This window comes from Rhinolophus ferrumequinum, chromosome 26, assembly GCF_004115265.2.
Source record: "Rhinolophus ferrumequinum isolate MPI-CBG mRhiFer1 chromosome 26, mRhiFer1_v1.p, whole genome shotgun sequence".
Lineage (NCBI taxonomy): Eukaryota > Metazoa > Chordata > Mammalia > Chiroptera > Rhinolophidae > Rhinolophus > Rhinolophus ferrumequinum.
This window is the reverse complement of record NC_046309.1, coordinates 15,667,100-15,685,053: the sequence shown is the minus strand read 5'-3', so window position 1 is coordinate 15,685,053 and position 17,954 is coordinate 15,667,100. Positions and strand designations below refer to the sequence as shown.

At 41.6% G+C, this 17,954-nt stretch overlaps 1 protein-coding gene and 1 long non-coding RNA gene across 2 annotated transcripts in view; one reads left to right on the top strand and one right to left on the bottom strand.

Moving 5' to 3' along the window:
- Nucleotides 1-14,819: 14,819 nt before the first annotated feature.
- Nucleotides 14,820-17,954, top strand: part of MKLN1 (muskelin 1) — a 261,571-nt gene continuing 258,436 nt past the window's right edge. Inside the window, exons 1-2 of the mRNA XM_033099259.1 lie at nucleotides 14,820-14,940; nucleotides 17,220-17,287. The gene's annotated coding sequence lies outside the window, so the exon portion shown is untranslated. The remainder of the gene's footprint in view (nucleotides 14,941-17,219; nucleotides 17,288-17,954) is intronic.
- LOC117018316 (uncharacterized) overlaps nucleotides 14,952-17,954 on the bottom strand; it is a 45,885-nt gene continuing 42,882 nt past the window's right edge. The window contains exon 6 of the long non-coding RNA XR_004422214.1: nucleotides 14,952-15,042. This is a non-coding gene — a long non-coding RNA (uncharacterized LOC117018316). The remainder of the gene's footprint in view (nucleotides 15,043-17,954) is intronic.

Genomic DNA, 17,954 nt, shown 5'->3' with positions numbered 1-17,954 from the left:
TCTGATCACGTAGAGACTGGATAAAAAAAGAAAAAGCTGGCAATGAAGACCCAGAATCAGAAACCAGAAAAATAAAACCAGGAGATTATGGGGCCAAAGAAACCAAGAGAAGAATACGTTAAAGAGGATCAATTCATGTTAAATGCTGCCAAAAGGTCCAGGAAGATCACTATAATTTGTTTCTCTCATAAACCCTAAATTTCTTGTGAGCTGGGATTATTTTACTTAACTTTTATACCCTCAGGGTTTGCCCTGGGCCTCACATATAATAAATGATCACACATTTAAACTTTTGTTAAATTGAAGAGAGAGGCAAAGACACAAAGAGAGACAGGCAGAGATACAGAAAGACAATATATTTTTCATCTCAAAAAAAAAAAATAAATAAGACACAGTCCCTTGAATTTTACCGCAAACCAAACTTGATTTTAGGAAAAATAAGGAGGTTCTGCTCCCTTGAGTTTACTCTTGAACTAATACATTGATTGAGCTCTCACAGTGCCGTGTTGTTTAGATGTTAAGTGCCTCCCAAAAACATTTTAATAAGTAATATTCACCTGCGTGTCTGGTCATTCTGAGTCATTTTTGTCTTTATTCAGGTCCTGGGTGATGAGAAAAAGAGCAATTTGCTTTTCCTCGTCTATCTGACTCTATCCTAGCACCTTGAATCAGTTGATGGAGTCTGGAGAATCCACTACAGTTCTGTAATACACTGTCACCACTTGTAAGGAGGCCCAGTCCTAGTTTCCCATCAAAAAAGGATGATGACTTTTGGCAGGAAGAGATGTATCACTTCTTAGAGAAACCACCAGCTTCTCAGTCTGTTACTGTTTCTGCAGAAAGGTGCTACTGCCCTTGGGAGAAAACAGAGAGAATATCAAAGGAGAAAAGGTTTGGACTTTGTCCTGAGAACATGGAAACCTATATAGCGAAAGAGATGTCACGATCTTTTGGTAGTGTCCTTGAATTAGAAACTAAAATAATAGCCGTAGTTTAAACAATATTTAAAATGTTATGATGCTCTGTATTATTTAGTTAGACTAGGGGTTAGCAAAATTTTTCTGTACAGGGCCAGATGGGAAATATTTTAGACTTTGTGAGCCACACAATCTCTGTTCCAGTTACTCAAATCTGCCATTGTCCTGTGAAAGCAGCCATAGACAATAAGTGAATGAATGAGCATGGCTGTGTTCCAATTAAACTTTATTTATGGATACTGAGATTTGCATTTCATATAACTTTCACGTCATGAAATAGTCTTCCTTGGACCTTTGCAGTTATTTAAAAATGGGAAAAGAATTCTTAGCTCATAGGCCATACAAAAATAGGAGGCAGGCTGGATTTGGTCAGTAGACAGTAGTTGGGCAACCTCTGATTTAGACAAATGTGAAGATCATGTCATGAAAAAGATTTTCAGATTCAGGCTTCTGAAGAAAACGATCTGTTCATATATGGCCCTTGATTTTAACTTCTCAAATTTGTTTGAGCATAGAAACACAGTTGCCGACATCTGACCTACTTGGAAATAAAGTATGTCTCCTCAATTCAGTATTCATTTAACACTTCACCCTTTTTCCTCCTTTTAATGAATGAATGTGCATGAAGGTAGTACTTTTATAGAGGAAACTGAAGAATTCTTAACTACTTGACTTTATAAATACCCAAACCAAAAGAGGAGGCAGTAGTTCTAACCACATTTTACACCTGCGTTAATTCATTCAGTACTTATTAATGAGCTACTTCTTTTATAGTATAGTACTGAGTTATGGAGTTAGAGATAAAAGAGGATAGAAGATGGATAGGTAGACAGATGGAAAAGACAGATAGAGAGATAGATAGATAGATAGAGAGAGAGAGAGAGAGATAGATGGAAAATCTAGTGGCTGATAGGTGTCAGTGAGAATTCTTTGGACGTATCAGTATAAATGCAGTCATTTAAGCAACAGATAAGTAGTTGGACAAAACTAAGTTTAAGTCTGAGCGTTTTTGTGTCCCAGATGTGTGACCTTGGGCTGATTACATAAACCATATAAGCTTCAGTTTCTCTTTTTAGGAGGGTGATAATAATACCTACCTCTCAAGGAAGTTGTGGCAAACTGTAAATCAACACGCGTGGTACCTGGTACATGGTAACTAATCAGTAAACAGGAGCTGCTGTTGTACTAACATGAAGGTACATAATTTGTTCAAAAGAAGTATACAATCAGTGAAGAACTATGAACACAAACGGAAACCCACAAACCTGAGGGTTGATGCCTGGTTTGGATAGAAGATTTGGATGAAAGTGAAAGTGGAAGTGACATTGTCACAGGAGCGATTATAAGGTTGGCCTGTTTTCTTGCCTTTGCTTCCCTAGTAACCAGCTGCTGGATTGTCTAAGGAGCTCCACCTATAGGTCTAGCTCTCCAGCCTCCCCAATACCTCACTACCAATGCTGACTGGGGAGAAAGTGTATCATTAGGACCCAGCCCAGCATCTTGCTGCCTTCCAATCAGGTCCACTGTGAGTCGTGGACACCTGTAGCTCCCTCCTCTTTTGCCTCCCACTTCTGTGCTTGTCCAAGTCTGGGCTTCCACGTTGACGTTCACACTTCAGTCTCTGGTCATTCTGCCTTGTAGACCAGTCTCCCTGTAGATGTGGGACCCTGTCCTGAACCCTGGCCTACTTCACCATGACTCTGACATCTTGTTTAGATGATCTCTAACCAGTCCTCTTCCCCCAGAGGGCTGTATTCTGTGGCCCCTGCTCCTGCCACGATCCCCTTAAACTGGGGTACACTTGTGCCTCACCCTTCATACTGGACTGTTTAGTATTAATAGCTTCCTGAACTTTACTTTGGTGTGAGACACTGGGTCTTGCACAGCCCAGCTGCCCTAATCCAAGGCAGCTTTTGTATTCACAGCTCATGCCCTGGGAATCCTCCCTGCCCCAGTCCTGGCTCGGGCTCTCAACCCACTGGCCATGTATGGTCAACTAGTTCTAGCATGCCTTGTGATTCTGTTATGGCAACATCAATAATGCTTTCCCAATACAAATGACAACATTACTGGCACAGGGGCACCATTTAGGGGTAATGGAGAACTCTAACAATCTACTGACAAACTCATTCTACGGAAAAGTAAGCATCAAGTAAAGTTGGCATGACTTAAATTTAAACTAATTGCTTATTGAAGAGGTACTAGTCTATGCTTAATTCTCACCAGCTAAGAAAAATGTGCTGGTGAAGTGGAAGTGACAGACAACTTAAAATTAGTGACCACGGCATCCTCGAGTTTGTAATAGCCAGCGAAGGCAATTCTGTAATTGCTAATCTAACACAAGGAAGACTTGAATAAGTTAAGACAAAATATGGACCTATTCTTTCTGGCCGGGAACAAGGAAAGAAAGCTCAACAGGAGTAAAATGACTCAAAATTTAAATTTGTATAAAACCAGTGATTTCCATGAAGAAAAAGGAGCATCTGGTAAAGATCAATATGACTGCTCAAGAAGTGTTCTAGCAACATTGTATTTTGAAAGGCCATGTACAATAGGTAGGAGTTAGGGTAAATAAGAGGGCCTCGTTCAAAAGAAGGGCTCTAACCTGTGAAAATAATGCCGGAGGGCTAACATCCAGAGACAACTAGGGTCTGGGGAAAGTACTGAAGACAATTAATGGGTTTTGGTTTGTTTGTTTTTTGCTTATATACACAGTAAGAATAATTATGAAGATGTGGTAGTGCCACTGAATGGGGCTGAGTCGTCTACTGGTAATAGTTAACTGAAAAATACAACCATTCAACTGCAGCATTTCTTACATTCTAAGGTACAGGCTTTGTTCCCCTTACATTGTTTGCAGTTCTAAAATCGGAAAGCATCTTCAATAGATATGTTTCATAGATCTGTGGTAGTGTTTTGGGGGAGGGCTCTAAAAACAGTAATTAAATAGTTGTGCATCATACAATAAATTGGTCTTAGAATAGGGAACCTATGGAATTTTATTCATGTAGCTGTGACAGTATCAATTGCACTCAGCAGATGAGGGGTCCACTTTGTGTCCTGAGAGTGGCAGTGCTGCCAGTGGCTACCGAAGGTAGGAACGAGTCATAAAGGAATTTGGAGGCCACAGTCAGAAGAGTGATGCCCCATGCAGGGAACAGAGCAGGATGGATGAGCACTATTGAAGAATAGAAGAGTAGAAAATACCAGAGACAGGACTAAACCAGGAGAGGAAAACTGTGGTCAAAACCCCTAAGACGGGGTAAAAAGAGACCAGTGCTGGCCACTGAAGCCGAGTCACTGTCATAGAGGGGAGAGGAAAGGTGTCTTAGCCAGTCTGAACGGCTGTAACAAATACCATAAACTGGGTGATTTAAACAAACAAACAAAACATGTATTTCTCACAGTTCTGGAGGCTAGAAAGTTCACCATCAAGGTGCTAGCAGATTTGGTGTCTGGTAAGAGCCCACTTCCTGGTTTGCAGACAACCATCTTCTTGCTGTATCCGTTTGAGGGGAGAGAGAGATCTTCGGTCAGGTGACTCTTATAAGGGCACTAATCCCATTCATGGGGGCTCCACCCTCAGGACCTAATTAACTCCCAAAGGCCCCACATACAAATATCATCACATTGGGAATTAAGAGCTTCAAAATATGATTTTTTTTGTGGGGGGAGGGGACATAAACGTTCAGTCAATAGCAAATAGAAAGAGGATGTGTGTGTTGATAATACCAGGCATGGCCAAGATGCAAGAAGGGATAAAAGAACTGCTTTGAAGACCCTCAGGAACGATGTCTAAGATGGGGTCTGAGGGATAAAGGCTTCCCTTAGGCAGGTCATTTTGAATTATGCCTGGTGGCGTGTAGTATGCAGATGATACTGTGTCCTGCCTCTTCGGCATCACTGTTGTGATTGACGTAAAGCTCCAGTGCTCCAGGGTCCAACTTAGTTAGCTCCAGTTGACTCATGGAGGGCTCCTCTGAGAACATGTTTAGATCAAGATATACACAGGTCTGGGGTCACAAACCAGGGAAAGACATTGCACAGCGGTACAAGTAAGACCCTGAGGGTTTTTTGTTTTTTTGTTTTTGTTTGTTTTTATGTTTTTAAAGACAAGGAATGGTTCAAATAAGTAGCCAGAGAATAAAGTAACCAAGAGACAGAGGCTTTACCAGAATAAATTCAGGGAAGAGTAGGAGCTGTGGCTTATTTCTACTGGGTCGATGGAACTTGTATTAAAGAAGGAATTCAGGCTCTAAAGGTCAGTTGGCCATGGAGAAAATTGTTCCAACCACATGTGATTGGACCTTTAGAAACTGTGATGCATCCACGTAGTCCCTATACAGCTTCAATGTAAACAGTTTAGTACTTGAATGTAAACAGCTAGAATGTAAACAGTGTAGGGAAGGGACCATGTCTTTTCATGATTTCCACTCTAGTTTCTACCATGTTAATAGTGGTAAAACAAATGGGGTTTTCAAATGGCAAGAGTATTTGTCATTTCCTATTAAAAAGAATGATCTTGATACTGAAAGCTGTTTTTACCTTAGTTGCCTTCTCATATGTGTCTCCTTTCTCGGCTGTTTCTTCCTTTGGGACACCCACATAGTTCTGGGAAAGCAGACTCCTCCTTTATCTAAGGAAGTAGTACATGTGGTCCAGACTAAGCCAATCAGTGAATCAGTACCACAAACAAAATTAAGAGATAGATGAGAGATTCTTGTGTGTGTGTGTGTGTGTGTGTGTGTGTGTACGCTAGAGTATTATCCTTAATATATAAAGAGCTCTTACAAACTTATAGAAAAAGACAATATCTCAAAAGAAGAATGGGTAAAGAACATGAAAAGGGAAAAAAGAGAAAAGGGGATTCAGTTGGTCAATTCAACTGAAAATAGTCCTTCCCAATAAATAATTTAAAAATGGGAAAAAAAGGTCCAGTCTTATTAGCAATTAAATAAATGCAAATTAAAATAAAACCAGATGTCTTTGTGCCTAGCAAATTGTCAAGAACTTTAAAATGATATCTTGCATTGATAAAAATGCAGGGAACAGGCACCCTTGTATAATATTGAGCATATAAATTGGTTGAAGCATTCTAGAGAACAATTTGGTATTGTGTATAAAAACAAAAACCTTATCATATGCAAACCATTTAATACAGTAATTTCATTTTTAAGGTTTTATCTTAAGAAAATAAACCAGAGTCACTCACGAAATTTAATATACAAGAATATTTAGTAGGATTCTTTATAATATTGAATACTTGAGATAACCTAAGTGTCCAAGTGAAGTATTGCATAAATTGTAATGTATTCCTATGATGAAATTTATGCATCCAATAAAAGAAGATTATGGAAAATGTCATGACATCAGAAAATGTTGGTCATTTATTATGAAATATGCTTGCTCAGAAAAGAAGACTGGGCAATTACACCGAAAAATATTAATAGTGGTGATATCTTGGTAGTGGATTACAACTGACTTTCTTCTTGGTGAGTTTTGTGTATTCTAAATCCACCTCAATAAACATGTATTGCTCAGTTTGTCAGAATAAAAAAGGAATTTAAGAGGAAAAGGGAGACCAAGGTGAATGATGAGAGTATAAGAGAAAACCTCACATTTTTAAATGAAATTCAAAACTTCTGATCCATATAAACCACATCCCAGGATACAAACAGAATGTCCAGACAGTATCGTAGAGATGCTATGAGGAACCACTGAGGATGGGAAGAAGCACCACATACCTGGAGTTAGACCATTATCCCAATTTTTAGAAAAGGGAAAGGTGGACTTCAGAACTTTCACTAAGTTTAATTTGCTTAGGAAAAGAAAGATGGTATGAACAGGAGCCAGGATGTGTTCACATAAGCCCTTTCAAATCGCACTCATTTTCCTTGCCCCCCACATGTGCTTTATGTCATGTAATCTTCATCCCAGACCTCCGAGTATTATTATTATTCCCATTACACAGAAGGTGAGCCTGAGGTGAGAGATGTCAAGTGACTTGCCCAAGATCTTATAGTTAGGATCTTACATTTGTTCGGTTGGTTGGTTTTTCATCTTGTTTTGTTTGTTTTTGTTTTTTGTTTTGGTAGATAAGGTTCCTAGGGTGGAAGATTAGAGACAAACTGGTCATGCTGGACATTGGATGGAGGTTTTCATGGGATCCTCATACACAATATAAGGACCATGGGACAGGCTTTTATACAGTACTTTTAGCAGATAAAATGATGGTACCCCAAAATTTGTGTTAAAACAGCCCTGTTTACCTGGAGGTTTCTAGTGGTAATAGTAATACCACTCACGGAGTACTCATTATGGGTAAGGTTCTGCACAAAAGTACTTTCCATGTATCAGCTCAGTTAATGTCCCCCAACGGCCAGAGAAGCAGCCACTGCTATCATCCCCATTTTGTAGATGAGGAAACCAAGGCTCAGGATGGTTTATGAATTTGCTTCCAATTCGACAGCTGGTAGGTAGAGGAGTTGGGATTCAGTCATAGAAAGTCTGGTTTCAGAGCCCTTATGTTTAATTAGTATACTAAAGTGTATTCTTTTGGTCCTTGGCTCTTGTTCTGCTCAACTTGCTTTGTGTTTTCTTTTTTATTAAAAGGATGATTTATGAATCCTGAGTAACGACTTAAGGCAAGGATGTATTCGGTACGGTACGGCCCTCCTTTAAGCCTCAGAACCACTTGGCGATGTAAATATGATTATTCCTATTTTCACTGATAAGTAAGTTGAGATGGAGAGAGATCATGATACGTCCAGGGTCACTGGGCTACATACATAACAAAATCGGAATTTCAATTTACATCTGTCCGACTTCTAAGCCCTTACCCTTTTTACTATTGGCTAATAAAAGCCAAATGTTAACATATAATATTTAGTGTGGAAAGAAATGCAAAATCCTGCAATTGGCTTTAAAAAAGTCAATTGTATAAATATAAGAATTGGGAGACCTAGTTTATCAACATCTCCGATGCAAAACCTCTCAGGGTTTGGGTTCCCTATGAAGTACCACGAGTAGTGTTACGTCAGAACACTCATACAGTTTCAGATGGCATTGACAGGACAGTGTCCCAGAAAAGGGAGAGAATGTGCCTACTGGTTTGTGCGGCTAACTCTTATGTGCCACATTTTAAAAGGGACACACGAGGCTATGGCTCTCCAGAGGTAACAAAATACATACATACTCACATACAGGTACGTATACATACATAAAGATTGGATTATCTCACAACAGTTAAACGTGAAGAAACCCAAGAGGTTGCTGCAAATCATCCTCAGTTAGTTGATGGGCTGCAATAGGGAAGAAATTCTCCTTACATTACATGTGGCTCCAGAGGACAGAGAGCTGGGTTAGAAGGAGGCAGATTTGGGCCAGTAAATGAAAAACCAAAACATAACTGTGTCTTGCGTATCTTTTTAAGCACTGAGATGCCAAGCCCAAGGCTTCTGCAATAGAAGGCACTTGGCACATCTAGGCTGAACTGAATCGGTTGTTCAATTACTGTTCAAAGATGCAACGCCGGTGTCCTGCGGGGGAGTACATTTCCGAGAGATGTTTGAGCAGAAGCTAGGTGGTCGGTCACCAGTTGTACTAAAACTCCCATCTCGTAAAAAAAAAAAAAAAAAAAAAAAAAAAAAAAAAAAAAAAGATTCCTATACCTTGCCCAAGTCCACCTTCTTCCAAACCATTACCTGCTTTCCTCAGAGCCAAACTTCAAAGAAGAGTCTTCCCTCAGTCCGTTCCAGCCTGCCTTCTAACTCTAGACGTTGTGCTCTTCAGATCGAATTACCAAACCTAATCTTGTTAGTCATCCTACCCCAGGGAGAACTGCTTCTCATTTGCTCTTTGAAGGTCTCCTCTCCCTTTCCTTGCAAACCTCACTCGGCCCCTTTCACCAGCTCGCGCTCTGGCTGCACCTGCCCTTTCTCCTCCCCTGGCTCCCCCTCTGACAGCTGCCTGTGTGCTTTTTTTTCGGGTTCTTGTTCTTGTTTGCCCTCCTCAGGATATCTCATCCATTTTGAGGACTTAGCCACCAGTGGGCACTGCCTTCTGAACCTATATTTGCCGTCCAAACGTCTCTCCTGATCTGCAGATGGGTCTTTCATTCGCCAGTGGATATCCTAGAATCACTGCTAACTTCCTGTGCTACTCTTCATCCCCTCCACACTTGCTTTCCTTCCCTTATTTAGCCTAATGTTATTGAACTCCAACTTTGGCCGCTCTGCCCTACTCCCAAACCCCTGTTGAATCAATAAGTTGGTCATCATTGCTGTTTCTAAATCTCCCTTGGATATGTCGTCGCTTTTCGCCCCACGGCTGCTATGGTGATTCTGACTGTAATCTCTTCCTTACGTTACGACAGCGGTCTTCTCATTGGCTTTCCTGGCTGGAGTCGCCCCTTACTCTAGTTCAGCCTTCATCTTGCTACTAAAGTTTTATTTAGTCATCCATATTATCTCTCCCCTGTTTAAGAGTCTCTTATTTATAGTTACTTGTTGTCTTCATCTCAAGTCTAAAGTCCTTAGCTGTAAATCAAGGTTTTTCACGGTGTGGCTACAACCTACCTTACTAGTCATTTTCAGCCCACAACAGGCGTCCCTTTTGTCACCTCTTTGTGCCTTTTCTCATCTTATGCCCTAAGGATCTTCTCCCCTTGGCCAACTCCTATCCTCCTCCAGGGCCCAACCCAAATTTCAGCACTCTAGGAAAAGAAACCCTCTTCAGCTTCCAAGTCAGATGTCAGGGCAAGAGATACAGTGTTTAAAGCAATGGACTGGATAGGCGATTGTAGAAGACCAGGGGGCCGCCAGCATTCAGAAATCAGGAAGGACCCAGCCAAAGAGACTGAGAGGGAATAAACAATGAGGTAGGAGGAAAGACAGCGTGATGCGATAGAAGCCAAGTGAAGAAAATATTTCAACAAGAAGGGAGTGACCATGGGTGGCAAAAGGCTGCTGAGAGGTCAGTAAGATGAGGATGGACAATTGACCATTGGATTGGACAACACAGAGGTCATTGCAAGCTTCATAGGTGTGTTTTCAGGGGTCAAAAAGCTGATTGGATCGGCTTCAAGAGAATCCAAAATGAGGAAGTTGATGTTCGTGGAATGGGTGAAGTATTGGCTAAATGAAAAAAATGGTGTCTTAGAGAGGATCCCATAATTGGTCAGGAACAAAAATAGATGAGTTATTTTGAACTCTTAGAGTCTCTGAAAATTTTCCAAATAGAAACCAGGATGCGATTTGGTGGTACAAAGCTTTTCTTAAGTGACAACAGAATTTAGAGTAAGGTTACCGAGGCACTAGACGTAGTCTAGGGAAGGTTCCATATGAGCCCTCTAATGCAGAGCTTCTCAGAGGCTTCAGGGAGAGCTGTCACTGCAGGGTCTTGGGTGTAGGATTCTCAGAGACTATTTCCAAACACCTCTTTAGTGTGTGTGTGGGGGTAGTTTGATAAGAAACCTAATAAAGCTGATTTTCATTATGTTGGAGGCCGGGCAGAACACCAAGTCTGAATGGTTGGAAAGAGGTGAACAGGAAAAGTCTGACCCATTCAACACTGCATTTGAAAATGCTGTATTTGGCAGTATTTCTACATATAATTTTTATACTGAAATAATAATGGAGATGGGCTAAGGGATCACCCATGTTTGAAGACTAGGTAGGCTGTTCTCACCTGTTCTTACTCCCTGGAGTATAACTGGCATGAAATATGGAGAACACAGCACGTGGCTAGACCAGCCCCAAGCTTTGATTTTGTGCTGTTCCCATGTAACATTCCTCGAAAAGAGTCTCAAAAGGCACTTTGGTGCAGATCCCATGTAGAATGTGCTTTTACTTCCATGACGGAGGATAAATGACACAGGGGCCATACATTTCCCTTTACAGAATTATTTATGGTGACATCCAGGGCCTGGATTGTGAAATCGAACCAGCCATAGAATATTTAAAGAACTACCTGTCATACGAGTACCGTCCGTACCAGTTCCCCAAACACATTGGGTTCTTATTTGTCTGTCGGTGCCTTTGCCCGTGCTGTGCCCTCTACCTGAAATACCCAAATCCGCTTCTTCCTGGCATGCTCAGATCTAGGGGGCCTTCCTCATTCTCTCAGACAGAGACTGATCTCCCCTCTGTGCTCCCCAAACTATTTTCCATGTGGTTCCACCTCCACACCAACCACACTGGACTACAGGTGTGTATTCTCCTGGCTCCCTCATTGAGCTGTGAATTTCCTGAAGTCAGTGATTTTGTCATCTTCCTATTTTTAGCTTTTGCATCTAGAAGACAGTCTGTGCATTTTGGGCACACAATCAATGTGTGTTGAATGGATGCGTGAATGCTTGAGAGTGTGAATGAATGAGTGAGTGAATGAATGAATACATGAAAAGATCAGAAAAATGTTATCCCCCCAAACAGAAGCTAATACAAGCTTAAAAGTGCCAATGACCTTACATATATGCAGAATTTGTGAATGTAATGGTACTTTCCAAATCCGACTGAGATGACAGGATCATGGCAGCGTATGAAGAGAAGAGGGACACACACAATCAACTCATAATATGGGTGGCACAAAATGATGGGAACCATGCTGATTAAAATCAGAGTTGGATAGTAGGAATTGATTGCTTTTGATCTAGATTTGGGAGAGAGATTTGATTTGTGGAACACATGAACATTTTGGTCTTTGATATTTCTTTTAAGCAAGGTATTCTGCATTTTAAAATTTAAGGGTAAGGTATACCCTTAATAAACATGTTTATCTAAGTTTGGCTACATTGTAAAAAGAAAAAAAAACAGCTATACAGCTATAAATGGAAGTTACATTGAACCAGTTATTTATTCCCACATGCCTGGGCTTCTTTCATGCATAATTTGTAAAATGATAATAGCCCTTACTAGTACTTAGATTACAAAAGTGTTACTGTAAATTACATAGTATAAAATGGGTTATGATGTCTTCTTTGAAAGACAAGCAGGATACACAAATGAGGTATTATTATTTAGTTTTTACTTTTCGATCTCGTTAAATGAGAGTTAGATGAAAACTGCACTTTAAGCACTATCCAGTGGGTAAATTATTGACTCGAATAAAATGAAAAAAAATTTTTTTAGCTGAAAACTCAGTTTGTGCAGCTTAGCTAGTCTGTGCACAAGGTAAAAATACTGTATTTGTATCTGATGTCTCCCACGATTGTTTATCTCCTCGTTGTGCTGTGATCACCAACTACAGAGAGTTGGGTCTTCCAGATTAGTCATCGTGTGCATTTTAGGGTTCACAGCTATCTTGGGATGATTACAATTTCCAAATAATGTTTCAACTAGTCAAGCCAAGCAGCTAGTTTTGTTATTGATTTAGGGCTGAAATGAGCCATGACAAGTCTTGATGGCAACTCCTGGTTCTTAGGCTCGAGATAACTATGGCTGCCACCTTTTCCAATTAGCTACAGCGGATGCCTCAGGGCACCCCGTCAGCTCCAACCACGTCACAGATTTCCTATCTTCTTGGAATACAGGGTTATGGTGGCAGGAGAGGGGGTGTGAAAATAAGGTTTGGGGAATTGTTGTGAATGTCAGAAATTCCATTTGTATCATGAGGGCATGAGAACTAAACCAGCCCAGGGGAAGGAGTCAGGATACCAGAGCGGATGGGGATATACCTACCTGCCCAGGTATAATTGTGCCTGGCCTCTGCGTGTGCAGAACAGCTCAGCCCATTTGTAGTTCTTGGTCCCTGCTCTTGGACTCCCCGCTGTTCCTCCCCTCTCATCCACACCCCTTGCCGTGTTCATTCGTTATGTCTTGGCTCACCTTCATGCTTTAGGACCAACCTTCAGCATGGCTTGCTGTTGTGGTCATCTGTTTTTCACCTGACCCATTTGTTTTGGCTCCTGGATTCTGCTCTCAGAGAGGACCCCTGCCTGGACAGTTGCCTGGCCAGCTGTGGAGCCAGCTGCCTGCTCCAGATTCCAAGGTGACCAAATTCTTCCTCCCTCCCTCTGACTGTCCCAATACATGAGCTACAGCAATAGGTGAGCGATAATAATGTGACAGTTGTTTCTAACCAGGTTTTTACCTGGGAAGGTCATTTCATTGGTGGGCTGCTCAGAGAGGTGGGCTGCTCAGGTGTACCTTCATGCACCACAGTAGGTCTTGGGTCCGGGAAGCCTGGGTGGACCTTAGAGACCTAGAGAAGGGTGGGTACAGAAGAGAGTTAAGAGGCAAGCACGAAAGGCAGATCTGGTTTACTCCCCAGTTTTAGCCACATCCAGCCCTAGTTATCAGAAAGCTGTGTGTCCCCACACAGGCCACACCTGCCAAGGGCATTGTCATGTAGTTAATTAGGCTAATGTAAGAGTGGTGAGGGAGCCCTCCTGGTGGCCCCATTTTCCAACCATTGGTAAGAAAACCTAGGGATTGAATCTTCCACTTTGAAGGCAAACTTTGGAAAACAGTTGTCTGCGTCCTTTGGTTCCATTTGTTCCTCAGCTGACTGTGACCTGGGTCCGGCCCGCACCGACCCTGCTTCCGCCCAACTGGCCAAATGTCTTCTTGGTTCTCACTCCATGGGTGTTTCTTGAGCTGCTTCTTACTTGGTCTCGTGACAGCACTGGGCTTTGTTGACCACAACCGACTTGAAACGTGCTTTTCCCTGTCTGCTGTGATGCCTCATATTTCTTGTTTCCCTCCTGTCCCCCTGGTGGCACCTTCTCACTGTCTCTTTCAAGGATCCTTTCTCTGCCCCTCCTCGAAGCTTTGGGGCTCCTCTGGGTTCTCTCCTGGGCCCTTTTCTCGCCCACCACACTCTCCCAGGGTCTCTCTTTCATCCCTGTGGATTCTATTGTTGCCTGCCATGTACCGATAATTTCTAAACCTGTATCCTCCGACTTCTAGATCAAACTGCTACCTGGCGGTACACATTCCCCAGGAACCAAACCCAACAGACCCAAGACTGAACTTGTCCCCTTCTCCCACAAATCCCCTCTAGTTTGTATCTGTATGTTTGCTCTTAGTGAGTGATAGCCTTGCCCATCCAGCTGTTCAAGTACAAGTCCAAAACCTGAGCAGCAGTCTCGACTTCCCTCCCTGTAAAACTCCAACATTCACGCAATCACAAATGTCAGCAGACTCTACCGGTTCTATGACATGGCTTGTAAGGTTATGAGTAATTTGGTTCCGCTGACTGTTCCAGGCTCATCTCTGACCACTCGGCCTCAGCTGTGCTGAGTGATTTTCAGTGTTCAGAGGCAAAGCATGCACAGTCATTTCCGTTCCCACCAAAACTTGCAACCACTGAAACAGATCTGTCCTACCTCTTTATTGGATGAACTCCTTCATACCTTGTAAGCTCCGTGTAGAAGTCAGTAACTTCCAGTCTCCCAAAGTCTGGGTGAGGTGACCCTCCTTGAGCTCTGGGTACTTTTCGCCGCATAAAACACTGCTTTATCAGAGCTGCTTTCCTATTTTAATCTTGCCCACTACTGTCAGGTCCATGTAAACAGGGACCATATTTATCCGAATCACCTTTGCATCCCCAGCACCAACAAAGAACTTGGTACAGAAGAGATGCTCAGTGAATGAATGAATGAATGAATGAATGAATGAATGTAAATGTTAAAAGTCTCATTGTGAGCATATAAGTTCCCAATCAGAGGGTGCAATTAAGATTGTACTAAACAAAAGTTGATTTGTCCTGCTAATATCAAAGGGATCTGAAGATTATCTAAAGCTATTTAGAAGAATTTATCAAATTTAGTTAGCATCATGAGCAGAGAATAGATAATACAGGTAGATTTCAGATCTGTCCCTTATGGGCTTCTTTTCCAGAGTTCAATATCAGATTCTTCTGAGCCGTTGTTTTGGGGTCACCCAGCATTCCATCCTCCTGACTTTCCATAAATGATTGGATTCATAACCCACGCCATACCTGAGAACATGGGGACTGGAATAAGGTAAGTGTTATCTTTTGCATTTACTTGTAGAGCAATAATTTAAAAATTCTTGGTCTTGCATCTTCCCTGTTCGTCTAGCTGGCCTCACAATGTTGGACTATCCTGAGCATAGGAAGAAATGTGGTGAAGTCTCTCGAGGAATTACGTTCTTTCGATTTTTCTGTTTTCGTTTCATGACTACTTAATTTCTTCATCATTGGTCTATCAATTTTTTCCCAATACAACTCCACGTAGAGAAAAGTTGAGTTTTGAGAAATCAGAAAGACTTGCTACCCACTGTGTCTGGGACACCTTTTGGGCCAGATGCATACTAAGAATACAAGACACGAGCAGTGCAATCAAACTCTGAAACAACTCTGCGTTAACCCTACTGCCCGCAGACAATCAATCCCTACATCCATCCCTCCAGTCAGCCTTCTCGAGCCCCTTCCCTGCTTTAGTTTTTCATTTTCAAAGAGTAGCATTATTTATTTATCTTTTTGTTTGTTCTTTATCTCCTCTACTAGAATGTAAGTTTCACGAGGGCAGGGATTTTGTTTGGTTTCGTTTTGTTCACCACCGTGTGCTCAACACTTGGAACACTAAATGCTATGTAACTGGTCTATGTCAAGTGCTGAGCATATAGTGTAAATGATGTCCTTTCAAAAAATGTTAAGAGGCTGATGAACACCCAGTCTCTAGGGATCTGATGCAAATCTGGTTGGCAGCCTTGTGCCCCTTCATGTTTTATTGACGACTAAGTGGATACTACCGGCAGCATGCTGAACAAATCTAGAGATGATGCACAAGTAGAAAGGATAGCAAGTTGGATGGTACAAAGGATTCCTCTCCCCCACAAACCCTGATAAAGTGATATCATGAATCGCATCTAACAATATAAAGTTTAATGGGGACAACACATAAAGTACTCAAAAATCCTAAATGCAATTGTACTAGTCCCAAGATGGCCTACAATTGCTCATGTAGAAAGATTTAGTCTCCTGTTGATTGTGAGTAGAGGATGAATCAACACAGTGTGATATAACTTCCCTCCCAAAATCCATCTTTTGTTGTATTAATAGAAATAGGGTTCAAGTGGGGAAGTAGTTGTCTAGTATTCCCTGGTGATCAGGCCACTTTGTTCTGTTTGTGAATTCTGATCTTCAGCCTTTGAGAGAGCGACATTGATAAAAGATTATTCGAAAGAATAAAAAGGATAATGAGGGATCTAGTAGGCAGTGTCATTATCAGAAATGAGTAAAGGATCTAAGATGAGTGTGGACGTAGAGGAGGGTGATGACGAGCATATGGAGCTACCTTCCAAAGTTAGACGGGCCAGCCTGCAGAGGAGAGATTAGATTTCTTCTGGGTAATCCCAAGTGACAGATCGAGGACCCATGAATGAAAGATGTAAGCATGTATATTACAACTCACTAGAATTTATCAACAATTAGCCATCAAATGGACAACTGCTGGCGATGGTAAGTTCCCTGACCCCGGCGGTGTTCAAGCAGAAGCTGGGTAGTCATGCCCCATTTGCTGAATATATTTCTAATGGAACTTCAAACACTGGGGTGAGGGATTGGGTTAATCACAACACTAAATACATACGAGTGCTTCCTATATGGCAGGGACCATAGTAAGTAAGATTAATGTGGGTTGTCATTTTTAATACCTACATCAATCCTACTAGCTCCATCTTACAGATGAGAAAAGTGAGGTTTAGAGAGGTTAAGTAACTTGCCCCCGGGTCCTTACTCCTTGTACAAAGCAAAAAAGGATTTGGACTTCAGCTGTCAGATCCCTGACCTTAATTATTATTCTATAAGGGTTCCCACTTCTAGAACACCATTTTGTTCCCACGCTGAGATTTGGTCACTCGAATGAAGTAATCAAACCAAGGAGCTTACTATCTCCTGTTGTAAATGATTCTTTCGTAAATAGGTTCTTCCAATATAGTATGCAGGAATTAAAGTCGCCTGGGCATTTGCCATTTCTGGTACATTATATGGAGCCCAGCATAGGACCACCACCATACATAGGCACATCATACATGCTCAATAATTATTTACTAAGTGAAAAGAAGGAGTGGATGCAACCACACAAGCTGCATTCGAAAGGACAGAATCTCAATATATAGCACATGAGGAAAACCAAGCACATTTCCGGGTGGTCTACTGAGGACAGTTGGCAGAAAGTGATAATCCATCATTCTTGGCAATGGCCTTGAGAATTCCTGCTCAGTCATTTGGACAATATTCATTTAAACAAGTATTTATTGAGTACCTGTCCTGTGCCAGGTATGTCCAATGTGCCGAGGTTGCAGAGGTGAATCAGAGGATGCACTCTTAGCGGGGGAGGTGGACAGGTAAGCAAATTCTTATGATACAGTGTGACAAGTGCTACAGCAGGAGTGTGTGTGTCTGTGTGCTACACGTGTATGTGTGTGTTTTAAGTATTACCGAAGCACAGACCAGAAAGGAACTAATTCTAATAGGTTGAAGGAGTTATCTAATCAATACTTGATTATGTTTTTAAAATGATGGCCTCATACGTTGTCAGAGTTTATTTGGTCTTCATCAAGACCACGTGATCCCTTTTTGTACAGAAGATGAAATGGAGTCCTGCAGAGGTTAGGTGAATTCCCCAAGGTCATGCAGCTAGCGACAATAATCGCTGACATTTATTGAGTGCTTAAGATACTTGAGGCTCTGTGCTAAGCCCTATTAAGACATTTAATTTTCACAACAATTCTATGAGGTCATTATTGATATCACCCTTTTACAAATAAGAAAACTGAGGCACAAAAGTTATATAACTTGCCTAGAGTCACATAGGTAGAAGTGGAAAAACCAGGATCTGTACCTACGCATTCTGGTTTTAGCAGGCACACGCTTACTCACTGCAGTAAATTGCCTGTAACTGGTGCCCTGAAGAGCAGGAACTAACACTTGGCTTTTGCCTCCAAGTTCAGCTTCCTTTCAAGTGACCTTGCTCTTTAGCAATATTGTATCCAAATGAAAAGAAATAGTGTG